The sequence below is a fragment of the Hyla sarda genome, chromosome 1 (genome assembly GCF_029499605.1).
Source record: "Hyla sarda isolate aHylSar1 chromosome 1, aHylSar1.hap1, whole genome shotgun sequence".
NCBI classification, from domain to species: Eukaryota; Metazoa; Chordata; class Amphibia; order Anura; family Hylidae; genus Hyla; species Hyla sarda.
Window position 1 is genome coordinate 275,297,952 of NC_079189.1, and position 16,023 is coordinate 275,313,974.

At 50.2% G+C, this 16,023-nt stretch overlaps 11 pseudogenes; all 11 read left to right on the forward strand.

Annotated features, from left to right (window-relative positions):
* Nucleotides 1-1,118: 1,118 nt before the first annotated feature.
* Nucleotides 1,119-1,238, forward strand: LOC130352576 (5S ribosomal RNA; annotated as a pseudogene).
* Nucleotides 1,239-1,320: 82 nt separating this feature from the next.
* Nucleotides 1,321-1,440, forward strand: LOC130327514 (5S ribosomal RNA; annotated as a pseudogene).
* Nucleotides 1,441-2,116: 676 nt separating this feature from the next.
* LOC130331607 (5S ribosomal RNA) lies at nucleotides 2,117-2,236 on the forward strand (annotated as a pseudogene).
* An 82-nt stretch (nucleotides 2,237-2,318) lies between these two features.
* LOC130314729 (5S ribosomal RNA) lies at nucleotides 2,319-2,438 on the forward strand (annotated as a pseudogene).
* A 1,873-nt stretch (nucleotides 2,439-4,311) lies between these two features.
* On the forward strand, nucleotides 4,312-4,431 carry LOC130325797 (5S ribosomal RNA; annotated as a pseudogene).
* A 1,471-nt stretch (nucleotides 4,432-5,902) lies between these two features.
* On the forward strand, nucleotides 5,903-6,022 carry LOC130352805 (5S ribosomal RNA; annotated as a pseudogene).
* Nucleotides 6,023-9,686: 3,664 nt separating this feature from the next.
* LOC130314740 (5S ribosomal RNA) lies at nucleotides 9,687-9,806 on the forward strand (annotated as a pseudogene).
* Nucleotides 9,807-11,660: 1,854 nt separating this feature from the next.
* LOC130316377 (5S ribosomal RNA) lies at nucleotides 11,661-11,780 on the forward strand (annotated as a pseudogene).
* A 1,843-nt stretch (nucleotides 11,781-13,623) lies between these two features.
* On the forward strand, nucleotides 13,624-13,743 carry LOC130323467 (5S ribosomal RNA; annotated as a pseudogene).
* Nucleotides 13,744-14,794: 1,051 nt separating this feature from the next.
* On the forward strand, nucleotides 14,795-14,914 carry LOC130329437 (5S ribosomal RNA; annotated as a pseudogene).
* Nucleotides 14,915-14,996: 82 nt separating this feature from the next.
* LOC130314751 (5S ribosomal RNA) lies at nucleotides 14,997-15,116 on the forward strand (annotated as a pseudogene).
* The last annotated feature ends 907 nt before the right edge of the window (nucleotides 15,117-16,023 follow it).

Consider the following 16,023-nt stretch of genomic DNA (forward strand, 5'->3'; position numbering starts at 1 on the left):
TAGGGCCCGGTAAGTACCGGCATGAGACACTGGCTGGGAATCCCAGGTGTCGTTGACATTCTGTTCTGTTGCGGCCTTCCGCTCCGATTCCGAAAAGGATTTATTGATGCTTAAATCCACAGTATACAGGGTGTGAAGATGTCTATGGCCATCCTAAGCTGAATGCGCCTGTTCTCGTCAGATCGCAGACTGCTACCCAGCTTCGGGCCTGGTAAGTACCAGCATGGGAGACTGGCTGGGAATCCCGGCTGCCGTTGACATTTTGCTCCGATTCCGAAAATTATTTATTGATGCTTAAATCCACAGTATACACAGTATACAAAGTGTGAAGCTGTCAACGGCCATCCTAAGCTGAACGCGCCTGCTCTCGTCAGATCGCAGACTGCAACCCAGCTTAGGGCCCGTTAAGTACCAGCATGGGAGACTGGCTGGGAATCCCGGGTGCAGTTGACATTTTAATCTGTTGCCACCTTCCGCTCCGATTCGGAAAAGGATTTATTGATGCTTAAATCCACAATATACAGGGTGTGAAGCTGTCAACGGCCATCCTAAGCCTAAACGTGCCTGCTCTCCTCAGATCGCAGACTGCTGCCCGGCAGTTACCGGCATGGGAGACTGGCTGGCAATCCAAGGTGCCATTGACATTTTGCTTTGTTGCCGCCTTCCTCTCCAATTAATAAAAATATTTATTGATGCTTAAATCCACAATATACAAGGCGTGAAGATGTCAACGGCCATCCTAAGCTGAACTCGCCTGCTCTCGTCAGATTGCAGACTGCTACCCAGCTTAGGGCCCGGTAAGTACCAGCATGGGAGACTGGCTGGGAATCCCAGGTGTTGTTGACATTTTGCTCTGTAGCCGCCTTCCGCTCCGATTCCGAAAAGGATTTATTGATGCTTAAATCCACAGTATACAGGGTGTGAAGCCGTCTACGGCTATCCTAAGCTGAATGTGCCTGTTCTTGTCAGATTGCAGACTGCTGCCCGGCAAGTACGGGCATGGGAGACTGGCTGGCAATCCAAGGTGCTATTGACATTTTGCTCTGTTGCCGCCTTCCTCTCCGATTCCGAAAAGGATTTATTGATGCTTAAATGCACGGTATAAAAAGCATGAAGCTGTCAATGGCCATCCTAAGCTGAACGCGCCTGCTCTCGTCAGATCGCAGACTGCTACCCAGCTTAGGGCCCGGTAAGTACTGGCATGGGAGACTGGTTGGGAATCCCGGGTGCCGTCGACATTTTGCTCTATTTCTGCCTTCCGCTCCGATTCCGAAAATAATTTATTGATGCTTAAATCCATAGTATAAAGGGCGAGAAGCTATCAACGGCCATCCTAAGCTGAACGCACCTGCTCTCGTCAGATCGCAGACTGCTACCCAGCTTAGGGCCCGGTAAGTACCAGCATGGGAGACTGGCTGGGAATCCCAGGTGTTGTTGACATTTTGCTCTGTAGCCGCCTTCCGCTTCGATTCCGAAAAGGATTTATTGATGCTTAAATCCACAGTATACAGGGTGTGAAGCCGTCTACGGCTATCCTAAGCTGAATGTGCCTGTTCTTGTCAGATCGCAGACTGCTGCCAGGAAAGTACAGGCATGGGAGACTGGCTGGCAATCCAAGGAACTATTGACATTTTGCTCTGTTGCCGCCTTCCTCTCCGATTCCGAAAAGGATTTATTGATGCTTAAATGCACAGTATAAAAAGCATGAAGATGTCAATGGCCATCCTAAGCTGAACGTGCCTGCTCTCGTCAGATTGCAAACTGCTACCCAGTTTAGGGCCTGGTAAGTACTGGCATGGGAGACTGGCTGGGAATCCCAGGTGCCGTTGACACTTTGCTCTATTGCTGCCCTCCGCTCCGATTCCGAAAATAATTTATTGATGCTTAAATTCACAGTATACAAGGTGTGAAGCTGTCGATGGCCATCCTAAGCTTAACGCGCCTGCTCTCGTCAGATCGCAGACTGGTACAGATCTTAGGGCCCGGTAAGTACCGGCATGGGACACTGGCTGGGAATCCCGTCTGCTGTTGACATTTTGCTCTGTTGCCGCCTTACGTTCCGATTCCGAAAAGGATTTATTGATGCTTAAATGCACAGTATAAAGGGCGTGAAGCTGTCAAAGGCCATCCTAAGCTGAACGCGCCTGCTCTCGTCAGATCGCAGACTGCTACCCAGCTTAGGGCCTGGTAAGTACCAGCATGGGAGACCGGCTGGGAATCCCGGGTGCATTTGACATTTTAATCTGTTGCCGCCTTCCGCTCCGATTCGGAAAAGGATTTATTGATGCTTAAATGCACAGTATAAAGGGCGTGAAGCTGTCAACGGCCATCCTAAGCTGAACGCGCCTGCTCTCGTCAGATCGCAGACTGCTACCCAGCTTAGGGCCCGGTAAGTACCAGCATGGGAGACTGGCTGGGAATCCCAGGTGTCGTTGACATTTTGCTCTGTTGCCGCCTTACGCTGCTATTCCGAAAAAGATTTAGTGATGCTTAAATCCACAGTATACAGGGTGTGAAGATGTCTACGGCCATCCTAAGCTGAATGCGCCTGTTCTCGTCAGATCGCAGACTGCTACCCAGCTTCTGGCCTGGTAAGTACCAGCATGGGAGACTGGCTGGGAATCCCGGGTGCAGTTGACATTCTGCTCCGATTCCGAAAATTATTTATTGATGCTTAAATCCACAGTATACAAAGTGTGAAGCTGTCAACGGCCATCCTAAGCTGAACGCGCCTGTTCTCGTCAGATCGCAGACTGCTACCCAGCTTGGAGCCTGGTAAGTACCAGCATGGGAGACTGGCTGGGAATCCCGGGTGCAGTTGACATTTTAATCTGTTGCCGCCTTCCCCTCCGATTCGGAAAATGATTTATTGATGCTTAAATCCACAATATACAGGGTGTGAAGCTGTCAACGGCCATCCTAAGCCTGAACGTGCCTGCTCTCCTCAGATCGCAGACTGCTGCCCAGCTTCGGGCCTGGTAAGTATCAGCATGGGAGACTGGCTGGGAATCCCGGGTGCAGTTGACATTTTGCTCTGTTTCTGCTCCGATTCCGAAAATTATTTATTGATGCTTAAATCCACAGTATACAAATTGTGAAGCTGTCAACGGCCATCCTAAGCTGAACGAGCCTGCTCTCTTCAGATCGCAGACTGCTACCCAGTTTAGGGCCTGGTAAGTACCAGCATGGGAGACTGGCTGGGAATCCCGGGTGCAGTTGACATTTTAATCTGTTGCCGCCTTCCGCTCCTATTCGGAAAAAGGATTTATTGATGCTTAAATCCACAATACACAGGGTGTGAAGCTGTCAACGGCCATCCTAAGCCTGAACGTGCCTGCTCTCGTCAGATCGCAGACTGCTACCCAGCTTAGGGCCTGGTAAGTACCAGCATGGGAGACTGGCTGGGAATCCCGGGTGCAGTTGACATTTTAATCTGTTGCCGCCTTCCGCTCCTATTCGGAAAAAGGATTTATTGATGCTTAAATGCACAGTATAAAGGGCGTGAAGCTGTTAACGGCCATCCTAAGCTGAACGCGCCTGCTCTCGTCAGATCGCAGACTGCTACCCAGCTTAGGGCCCGGTAAGTACCCGCATGGGAGACTGGCTGGGAATCTCAGGTGTTGTTGACATTTTGCTCTGTAGCTCTGTAGACATTTTGCTCCGATTCCGAAAAGGATTTATTGATGCTTAAATCCACAATATACAGGGTGTGAAGCCGTCTACGGCTATCCTAAGCTGAATGCGCCTGTTCTTGTCAGATCGCAGACTGCTGCCCGGCAAGTACGGGCATGGGAGACTGGCTGGCAATCCAAGGTGCTATTGACATTTTGATCTGTTGCCGCCTTCCTCTCCGATTAAAAAAAATATTTATTGATGCTTAAATCCACAGTTTACAAAGAGTGAAGATGTCAACGGCCATCCTAAGCTGAACGCGCCTGTTCTCGTCAGATCGCAGACTGCTACCCAGCTTAGGGCCCGGTAAGTACTGGCATGGGAGACTGGCTGGGAATCCCGTGTGCCGTTGATATTTTGCTCTATTGCTGCCTTACGCTCCGATTCCGAAAAGAATTTATTGATGCTTAAATCCACAGTATACAAGGTGTGAAGCTGTCGACGGCCATCCTAAGCTTAACGCGCCTGCTCTCGTCAGATCACAGACTGGTACAGATCTTAGGGCCCGGTAAGTACCGGCATAGGACACTGGCTGGGAATCCCGGCTGCCGTTGACATTTTGCACTGTTGCCGCCTTCCGTTCCAATTCCGAAAAGGATTTATTGATGCCTAAATGCACAGTATAAAGGGCGAGAAGCTGTCAACGGCCATCCTAAGCTGAACGCGCCTGCTCTCGTCAGATCGCAGACTGCTACCCAGCTTAGGGCCCGGTAAGTACCAGCATGGGAGACTGGCTGGGAGTCCCAGGTGTCGTTGACATTTTGCTCTGTTGCCGCCTTCCGCTCCGATTCCGAAAAGGATTTATTGATGCTTAAATCCACAGTATACAGGGTGTGAAGATGTCTACGGCCATCCTAAGCTGAATGCGCCTGTTCTCGTCAGATCACAGACTGCTACCCAGCTTCGGGCCTGGTAAGTACCACCATGGGAGACTGGCTGGGAATCCCGGGTGCAGTTGACATTTTGCTCTGTTTCTCCTCCGATTCCGAATTTTTTTTATTGATGCTTAAATCCACAGTAAACAAAGTGTGAAGCTGTAAACGGCCATTCTAAGCTGAACGCGCCTGCTCTCGTCAGATCGCAGACTGCTACCCAGCTTAGGGCCTGGTAAGTACCAGCATGGGAGACTGGCTGGGAATCCCGGGTGCAGTTGACATTTTAATCTGTTGCCGCCTTCCGCTCCGATTCGGAAAAGGATTTATTGGTGCTTAAATCCACAATATACAGGGTGTGAAGCTGTCAACGGCCATCCTAAGCCTGAACGTGCCTGCTCTCCTCAGATCGCAGACTGTTGCCCGGCAGTTACCGGCATGGGAGACTGGCTAGCAATCCAAGGTGCCATTGACATTTTGCTCCGTTGCCGCCTTACTCTCCGATTAATAAAAATATTTATTGATGCTTAAATCCACAATATACAAGGCGTGAAGCTGTCAACGGCCATCCTAAGCTGAACGCGCCTGCTCTCGTCAGATCGCAGACTGCTACCCAGCTTAGGGCCTGGTAAGTACCAGCATGGGAGACTGGCTGGGAATCCCGGGTTCAGTTCACATTTTAATCTGTTGCCGCCTTCCGCTCCGATTCGGAAAATGATTTATTGATGCTTAAATCCACAACATACAGGGTGTGAAGCTGTCAACGGCCATCCTAAGCCTGAACGTGCCTGCTCTCCTCAGATCGCAGACTGCTGCCCGGCAGTTACCGGCATGGGAGACTGGCTGGCAATCCAAGGTGCCATTGATATTTTGCTCTGTTGCCGCCTTCCTCTCCGATTAAAAAAATATTTATTGATGTTTAAATCCACAATATACAATGCGTGAAGTTGTCAACGGCCATCCTAAGCTGAACGCGCCTGCTCTCGTCAGATCGCAGACTGCTACCCAGCTTAGGGCCCAGTAAGTACCGGCATGGGAGACTGGCAGGGAATCCCGGGTGCAGTTGACATTTTGCTCTGTTGCCGCCTTCCGCTCCGATTCCGAAAAGAATTTATTGATGCTTAAATCCACAGTATACAAGGTGTGAAGCTGTAGACGGCCATCCTAAGCTTAACGCGCCTGCTCTCGTCAGATCGCAGCCTTATACAGATCTTAGGGCCCGGTAAGTACCGGCATGGGACACTGGCTGGGAATCCCGGCTGCCGTTGACATTTTGCTCTGTTGCCGCCTTCCGTTCCGTTCCGATTCCGAAAAGGATTTATTGATGCTTAAATGCACAGTATACAAAGTGTGAAGCTGTCAACGGCCATCCTAAGCTGAACGCGCCTGCTCTCGTTAGATCGCAGACTGCTACTCAGCTTAGGGCCTGGTAAGTACCAGCATGGGAGACTGGCTGGGAATCCCGGGTGCAGTTGACATTTTATTCTGTTGCCGCCTTCCGCTCCGATTCGGAAAAGGATTTATTGATGCTTAAATGCACAGTATAAAGAGCATGAAGCTGTTAATGGCCATCCTAAGCTGAACGCGCCTGCTCTCGTCAGATCGCAGACTGCTACCCAGCTTAGGGCCTGGTAAGTACCAGCATGGGAGACTGGCTGGGAATCTCAGGTGTTGTTGACATTTTTCTCTGTAGCTCTGTAGACATTTTGCTCCGATTCCGAAAAGGATTTATTGATGCTTAAATCCACAATATACAGGGTGTGAAGCCGTCTACGGCTATTTTAAGCTGAATGCGCCTGTTCTTGTCAGATCGCAGACTGCTGCCCGGCAAGTACGGGCATGGGAGACTGGCTGGCAATCCAAGGTGCTATTGACATTTTTATCTGTTGCCGCCTTACTCTCCGATTAAAAAAAATATTTATTGATGCTTAAATCCACAGTATACAAGGTGTGAAGATGTCAACGGCCATCCTAAGCTGAACACGCCTGCTCTCGTCAGATCACAGACTGCTACCCAGCTTAGGGCCCGGTAAGTAACGGCATGGGAGACTGGCTGGGAATCCCGGGTGCAGTTGAAATTTTAATCTGTTGCCGCCTTCTGCTCCGATTCGGAAAAGGATTTATTGATGCTTAAATCCACAATACACAGGGTGTGAAGCTGTCAACGGCCATCCTAAGCCTGAACGTGCCTGCTCTCCTCAGATCGCAGACTGCTGCCCAGCAGTTACCGGCATGGGAGACTGGCTGGCAATCCAAGGTGCCATTGACATTTTGCTCTGTTACCGCCTTCCACTTCGATTAATAAAAATATTTATTGATGCTTAAATCCACAATATACAAGGCATGTAGATGTCAACGGCCATCCTAAGCTGAACGCGCCTGCTCTCGTCAGATCGCAGACTACTACCCAGCTTAGGGCCCAGTAAGTACCGGCATGGGAGACTGGCTGGGAATCCCGGGTGCAGTTGACATTATGCTCTGTTGCCGCCTTCCGTTCCGATTCCGAAAAGGATTTATTGATGCTTAAATGCACAGTATAAAAAGCATGAAGCTGTCAATGGCCATCCTAAGCTGAACTCGCCTGCTCTCGTCAGATCGCAGACTGCTACCCAGCTTAGGGCCCAGTAAGTACCGGCATGGGAGACTGGCTGGGAATCCCGGGTGCAGATGACATTTTGCTCTGTTGCCGCCTTCCGTTCCGATTCCGAAAAGGATTTATTGATGCTTAAATGCACAGTATAAAAATCATGAAGCTGTCAATGGCCATCCTAAGCTGAACGCGCCTGCTCTCGTCAGATCGCAGACTGCTACGCAGCTAAGGGCCCAGTAAGTACCGGCATGGGAGACTGGCTGGGAATCCCGGGTGCAGTTGACATTATGCTCTGTTGCCGCCTTCCGCTCCGATTCCGAAAAGAATTTATTGATGCTTAAATCCACAGTATACAAGGTGTGAAGCTGTCGACGGCCATCCTAAGCTTAATGCGCCTGCTCTCGTCAGATCGCAGACTGGTACAGATCTTAGGGCCCGGTAAGTACCGGCATGGGACACTGGCTGGGAATCCCGGCTGCCGTTGACATTTTGCTCTGTTGCCGCCTTCCGTTCCGTTCCGATTCCGAAAAGGATTTATTGATGCTTAAATGCACAGTATACAAAGTGTGAAGCTGTCAACGGCCATCCTAAGCTGAACGCGCCTGCTCTTGTTAGATCGCAGACTGCTGCCGGCAAGTACGGGCATGGGAGACTGGCTGGCAATCCAAGGTGCTATTGACATTTTGATCTGTTGCCGCCTTACTCTCCGATTAAAAAAAATATTTATTGATGCTTAAATCCACAGTATACAAGGCGTGAAGATGTCAACGGCCATCCTAAGCTGAACGCGCCTGCTCTCGTCAGATCGCAGACTGCTACCCAGCTTAGGGCCCGGTAAGTAACGGCATGGGAGACTGGCTGGGAATCCCGGGTGCAGTTGAAATTTTAATCTGTTGCCGCCTTCTGCTCCGATTCGGAAAAGGATTTATTGATGCTTAAATCCACAATACACAGGGTGTGAAGCTGTCAACGGCCATCCTAAGCCTGAACGTGCCTGCTCTCCTCAGATCGCAGACTGCTGCCCAGCAGTTACCGGCATGGGAGACTGGCTGGCAATCCAAGGTGCCATTGACATTTTGCTCTGTTGCCGCCTTCCACTTCGATTAATAAAAATATTTATTGATGCTTAAATGCACAGTATAAAAAGCATGAAGCTGTCAATGGCCATCCTAAGCTGAACTCGCCTGCTCTCGTCAGATCGCAGACTGCTACCCAGCTTAGGGCCCAGTAAGTACCGGCATGGGAGACTGGCTGGGAATCCCGGGTGCAGATGACATTTTGCTCTGTTGCCGCCTTCCGTTCCGATTCCGAAAAGGATTTATTGATGCTTAAATGCACAGTATAAAAATCATGAAGCTGTCAATGGCCATCCTAAGCTGAACGCACCTGCTCTCGTCAGATCGCAGACTGCTACCCAGCTTAGGGCCCAGTAAGTACCGGCATGGGAGACTGGCTGGGAATCCCGGGTGCAGTTGACATTATGCTCTGTTGCCGCCTTCCGTTCCGATTTCGAAAAGGATTTATTGATGCTTAAATCCACAATATACAGGGTGTGACGCTGTCAACGGCCATCCTAAGCCTGAACGTGCCTGCTCTCCTCAGATCGCAGACTGCTGCCCGGCAGTTACCGTCATGAGAGACTGGCTGGCAATCCAAGGTGCCATTGACATTTTGCTCTATTGCCGCCTTCCTTTCCGATTAAAAAAATATTTATTGATGCTTAAATCCACAATATACAAGGTGTGAAGATGTCAACGGCCATCCTAAGCTGAACGCGCCTGCTCTCGTCAGATCGCAGACTGCTACCCAGCTTAGGGCCCAATAAGTACCGGCATGGGAGACTGGCTGGGAATCCCGGGTGCAGTTGACATTTTGCTTTGTTGCCGCCTTCCTTTCCGATTCCGAAAAGGATTTATTGATGCTTAAATGCACAGTATAAAAAGCATGAAGCTGTCAATGGCCATCCTAAGCTGAACGCGCCTGCTCTCATCAGATCGCAGACTGCTACCCAGCTTATGGCCCGGTAAGTACTGGCATGGGAGACTGGCTGGGAATCCCGGTTGACATTTTGCTCTATTGCTGCCTTCCGCTCCGATTCCGAAAATAATTTATTGATGCTTAAATCCACAGTATACAAGGTGTGAAGCTGTCGACGGCCATCCTAAGCTTAACGCGCCTGCTCTCGTCAGATCGCAGACTGGTACAGATCTTAGAGCCCGGTAAGTACCGGCATGGGACACTGGCTGGGAATCCCGGCTGCCGTTGACATTTTGCTCTATTGCTGCCTTCCGTTCCGATTCCGAAAAGGATTTATTGATGCTTAAATGCACAGTATACAAGGTGTGAAGCTGTTGACGGCCATCCTAAGCTTAACGCGCCTGCTCTCGTCAGATCGCAGACTGGTACAGATCTTAGGGCCCGGTAAGTACCGGCATGGGACACTGGCTGGGAATCCCGGCTGCCGTTGACATTTTGCTCTGTTGCCGCCTTCCGTTCCGATTCCGAAAAGGATTTATTGATGCTTAAATGCACAGTATAATGGGCGAGAAGCTGTCAACGGCCATCCTAAGCTGAACGCGCCTGCTCTCGTCAGATCGCAGACTGCTACCCAGCTTAGGGCCCGGTAAGTACCAGCATGGGAGACTGGCTGGGAATCCCAGGTGTCGTTGACATTTTGCTCTGTTGCCGCCTTCCGCTCCGATTCCGAAAAGGATTTATTGTTGCTTAAATCCACAGTATACAGGGTGTGAAGATGTCTACGGCCATCCTAAGCTGAATGCACCTGTTCTCGTCAAATCGCAGACTGCTACCCAGCTTCGGGCCTGGTAAGTACCAGCATGGGAGACTGGCTGGGAATCCCGGGTGCAGTTGACATTTTGCTCTGTTTCTGCTCCGATTCCGAAAATTATTTATTGATGCTTAAATCCACAGTATACAAATTGTGAAGCTGTCAACGGCCATCCTAAGCTGAACGCGCCTGCTCTCTTCAGATCGCAGACTGCTACCCAGCTTAGGGCCTGGTAAGTACCAGCATGGGAGACTGGCTGGGAATCCCGGGTGCAGTTGACATTTTAATCTGTTGCCGCCTTCCGCTCCTATTCGGAAAAAGGATTTATTGATGCTTAAATCCACAATACACAGGGTGTGAAGCTGTCAACGGCCATCCTAAGCCTGAACGTGCCTGCTCTTGTCAGATCACAGACTGCTACTCAGCTTAGGGCCTGGTAAGTACCAGCATGGGAGACTGGCTGGGAATCCCGGGTGCAGTTGACATTTTAATCTGTTGCCGCCTTCCGCTCCTATTCGGAAAAAGGATTTATTGATGCTTAAATCCACAATACACAGGGCGTGAAGCTGTTAAAGGCCATCCTAAGCTGAACGCGCCTGCTCTCATCAGATCGCAGACTGCTACCCAGCTTAGGGCCCGGTAAGTACCAGCATGGGAGACTGGCTGGGAATCTCAGGTGTTGTTGACATTTTGCTCTGTAGCTCTGTAGACATTTTGCTCCGATTCCGAAAAGGATTTATTGATGCTTAAATCCACAATATACAGGGTGTGAAGCCGTCTACGGCTATCCTAAGCTGAATGCGCCTGTTCTTGTCAGATCGCAGACTGCTGCCCGGCAAGTACGGGCATGGGAGACTGGCTGGCAATCCAAGGTGCTATTGACATTTTGATCTGTTGCCGCCTTCCTCTCCGATTAAAAAAAATATTTATTGATGCTTAAATCCACAGTATACAAGGCGTGAAGATGTCAACGGCCATCCTAAGCTGAACGTGCCTGCTCTCGTCAGATCGCAGACTGCTACCCAGCTTAGGGCCCGGTAAGTACTGGCACGGGAGACTGGCTGGGAATCCCGGGTGCTGTTGACATTTTGCTCTATTGCTGCCTTCCGCTCCGATTCCGAAAAGAATTTATTGATGCTTAAATCCACAGTATACAAGGTGTGAAGCTGTCGACGGCCATCCTAAGCTTAACGCGCCTGCTCTCGTCAGATCGCAGACTGTTACAGATCTTAGGGCCCGGTAAGTACTGGCTGGGAATCCCGGCTGCCGTTGACATTTTGCTCTGTTGCAGCCTTCCGAAAAGGATTTATTGATGCTTAAATGCACAGTATAAAGGGCGAGAAGCTGTCAACGGCCATCCTAAGCTGAACGCGCCTGCTCTCGTCAGATCGCAGACTGCTACCCAGCTTAGGGCCTGGTATGTACCAGCATGGGAGACTGGCTGGGAATCCCTGGTGCAGTTGACATTTTAATCTGTTGCCGCCTTCCGCTCCGATTCCGAAAAGGATTTATTGATGCTTAAATCCACAACATACAGGGTGTGAAGCCGTCTACGGCTATCCTAAGCTGAATGCGCCTGTTCTTGTCAAATCGCAGACTGCTGCCCGGCAAGTACGGGCAGGGGAGACTGGCTTGCAATCCAAGGTGCTATTGACATTTTGCTCTGTTGCCGCCTTCCTCTCCGATTAAAAAAAATATTTATTGATGCTTAAATCCACAGTATACAAGGCGTGAAGATGTCAACGGCCATCCTAAGCTGAACGCGCCTGCTCTCGTCAGATCGCAGACTGCTACCCAGCTTAGGGCCCGGTAAGTACTGGCATGGGAGACTGGCTGGGAATCCCGGGTGCCGTAGACATTTTGCTCTATTGCTGCCTTCTGCTCCGATTCCAAAAATAATTTATTGATGCTTAAATCCACAGTATACAAGGTGTGAAGCTGTCGACGGCCATTCTAAGCTTAACGCGCCTGCTCTCGTCAGATCGCAGACTGTTACAGATCTTAGGGCCCGGTAAGTACCGGCATGGGACACTGGCTGGGAATCCCGGCTGCCGTTGACATTTTGCTCTGTTGCCGCCTTCCGTTCCGATTCCGAAAAGGATTTATTGATGTTTAAATGCACAGTATAAAGGGCGAGAAGCTGTCAACGGCCATCCTAAGCTGAACGCGCCTGCTCTCGTCAGATCGCAGACTGCTACCCAGCTTAGGGCCCGGTAACTACCAGCATGGGAGACTGGCTGGGAATCCCGGGTGTCGTTGACATTTTGCTCTGTTGCCGCCTTACGCTCCGATTCCGAAAAGGATTTATTGATGCTTAAATCCACAGTATACAGGGTGTGAAGATGTCTACGGCCATCCTAAGCTGAATGCGCCTGTTCTCGTCAGATCGCAGACTGCTACCCAGCTTCGGGCCTGGTAAGTACCAGCATGGGAGACTGGCTGGGAATCCCGAGTGCAGCTGACATTTTGCTCCGATTCCGAAAATTATTTATTGATGCTTAAATCCTCAGTTTACAAAGTGTGAAGCTGTCAACGGCCATCCTAAGCTGAACGCGCCTGCTCTTGTCAGATCGCAGACTGCTACCCAGTATAGGGCCTGGTAAGTACCAGCATGGGAGACTGGCTGGGAATCCCGGGTGCAGTTGACATTTTAATCTGTTGCCGCCTTCCGCTCCGATTCGGAAAAGGATTTATTGATGCTTAAATCCACAATATACAGGGTGTGAAGTTGTCAACGGCCATCCTAAGCCTGAACGTGTCTGCTCTCCTCAGATCGCAGACTGCTGCCCGACAGATACCGGCATGGGAGACTGGCTGGCAATCCAAGGTGCCATTGACATTTTGCTCTGTTGCCGCCTTCCTCTCCGATTATTAAAAATATTTATTGATGCTTAAATCCACAATATACAAGGCGTGAAGATGTCAACGGCCATCCTAAGCTGAACGTGCCTGCTCTCGTCAGATCGCAGACTGCTACCAAGCTTAGGGCCCAGTAAGTACCATCATGGGAGACTGGCTGGGAATCCCGGGTGCAGTTGACATTTTGCTCTGATTCCGAAAAGGATTTATTGATGCTTAAATGCACAGTATAAAAAGCATGAAGCTGTCAATGGCCATCCGAAGCTGAACGCGCCTGCTCTCGTCAGTTCGCAGACTGCTACCCAGCTTAGGGCCCGGTAAGTACTGGCATGGGAGACTGGCTGAGAATCCCAGTTGCCGTTGACATTTTGCTCTATTGCTCCGATTCCGAAAAGAATTTATTGATGCTTAAATCCACAGTATACAAGGTGTGAAGCTGTCAACAGCCATCCTAAGCTTAACGCGCCTGCTCTCGTCAGATCGCAGACTGGTACAGATCTTAGGGCCTGGTAAGTACCGGCATGGGACACTGGCTGGGAATCCCGGCTGCCGTTGACATTTTGCTCTGTTGCCGCCTTCCGTTCCGATTCTGAAAAGGATTTATTGATGCTTAAATGCACAGTATACAAAGTGCGAAGCTGTCAACCGCCATCCTAAGCTGAACACACCTGGTCTCGTCAGATCGTAGACTGCTACCCAGCTTAGGGCCTGGTAAGTACCAGCATGGGAGACTGGCTGGGAATCCCAGGTGCAGTTGACATTTTAATCTGTTGCCGCCTTCCGCTCCGATTCGGAAATGGATTTATTGATGCTTAAATGCACAGTATAAAGGGCGTGAAGCTGTCAACAGCCATCCTAAGCTTAACGCGCCTGCTCTCGTCAGATCGCAGACTGCTAAACTGCTTAGGGCCCGGTAAGTACCAGCATGGGAGACTGGCTGGGAATCTCAGGTGTTGTTGACATTTTGCTCTGTAGCTCTGTAGACATTTTGCTCCGATTCCGAAAAGGATTTATTGATGCTTAAATCCACAATATACAGGGTGTGAAGCCGTCTACGGCTATCCTAAGCTGAATGCGCCTGTTCTTGTCAGATCGCAGACTGCTGCTCGGCAAGTACGGGCATGAGAGACTGGCTGGCAATCCAAGGTGCTATTGACATTTTGCTCTGTTGCCGCCTTCCTCTCCGATTAAAAAAAATATTTATTGATGCTTAAATCCACAGTATACAAAGCGTGAAGATGTCAACGGCCATCCTAAGCTTAACGTGCCTGCTCTCGTCAGATTGCAGACTGCTACCCAGCTTAGGGCCCGGTAAGTACTGGCATGGGAGACTGGCTGGGAATCCCGGGTGCCGTTGACATTTTGCTTTATTGATGCTTAAATCCACAGTATACAAGGTGTGAAGCTGTCGACGGCCATCCTAAGCTTAACGCGCCTGCTCTCGTCAGATCGCAGACTGGTACAGATCTTAGGGCCCGGTAAGTACCGGCATGGGACACTGGCTGGGAATCCCGGCTGCCGTTGACATTTTGCTCTGTTGCCGCCTTCCGTTACGATCCCGAAAAGGATTTATTGATGCTTAAATGCACAGTATAAAAAGCATGAAGCTGTCAATGGCCATCCTAAGCTGAACGTGCCTGCTCTCGTCAGATTGCAAACTGCTACCCAGTTTAGGGCCTGGTAAGTACTGGCATGGGAGACTGGCTGGGAATCCCAGGTGCCGTTGACACTTTGCTCTATTGCTGCCCTCCGCTCCGATTCCGAAAATAATTTATTGATGCTTAAATTCACAGTATACAAGGTGTGAAGCTGTCGATGGCCATCCTAAGCTTAACGCGCCTGCTCTCGTCAGATCGCAGACTGGTACAGATCTTAGGGCCCGGTAAGTACCGGCATGGGACACTGGCTGGGAATCCCGTCTGCTGTTGACATTTTGCTCTGTTGCCGCCTTACGTTCCGATTCCGAAAAGGATTTATTGATGCTTAAATGCACAGTATAAAGGGCGTGAAGCTGTCAAAGGCCATCCTAAGCTGAACGCGCCTGCTCTCGTCAGATCGCAGACTGCTACTCAGCTTAGGGCCTGGTAAGTACCAGCATGGGAGACCGGCTGGGAATCCCGGGTGCATTTGACATTTTAATCTGTTGCCGCCTTCCGCTCCGATTCGGAAAAGGATTTATTGATGCTTAAATGCACAGTATAAAGGGCGTGAAGCTGTCAACGGCCATCCTAAGCTGAACGCGCCTGCTCTCGTCAGATCGCAGACTGCTACCCAGCTTAGGGCCCGGTAAGTACCAGCATGGGAGACTGGCTGGGAATCCCAGGTGTCGTTGACATTTTGCTCTGTTGCCGCCTTACGCTGCTATTCCGAAAAAGATTTAGTGATGCTTAAATCCACAGTATACAGGGTGTGAAGATGTCTACGGCCATCCTAAGCTGAATGCGCCTGTTCTCGTCAGATCGCAGACTGCTACCCAGCTTCTGGCCTGGTAAGTACCAGCATGGGAGACTGGCTGGGAATCCCGGGTGCAGTTGACATTCTGCTCCGATTCCGAAAATTATTTATTGATGCTTAAATCCACAGTATACAAAGTGTGAAGCTGTGAACGGCCATCCTAAGCTGAACGCGCCTGTTCTCGTCAGATCGCAGACTGCTACCCAGCTTGGAGCCTGGTAAGTACCAGCATGGGAGACTGGCTGGGAATCCCGGGTGCAGTTGACATTTTAATCTGTTGCCGCCTTCCCCTCCGATTCGGAAAAGGATTTATTCATGCTTAAATCCACAATATACAGGGTGTGAAGCTGTCAACGGCCATCCTAAGCCTGAACGTGCCTGCTCTCCTCAGATCGCAGACTGCTGCCCAGCTTCGGGCCTGGTAAGTACCAGCATGGGAGACTGGCTGGGAATCCCGGGTGCAGTTGACATTTTAATCTGTTGCCGCCTTCCGCTCCTATTCGGAAAAAGGATTTATTGATGCTTAAATGCACAGTATAAAGGGCGTGAAGCTGTTAACGGCCATCCTAAGCTGAACGCGCCTGCTCTCGTCAGATCGCAGACTGCTACCCAGCTTAGGGCCCGGTAAGTACCCGCATGGGAGACTGGCTGGGAATCTCAGGTGTTGTTGACATTTTGCTCTGTAGCTCTGTAGACATTTTGCTCCGATTCCGAAAAGGATTTATTGATGCTTAAATCCACAATATACAGGGTGTGAAGCCGTCTACGGCTATCCTAAGCTGAATGCG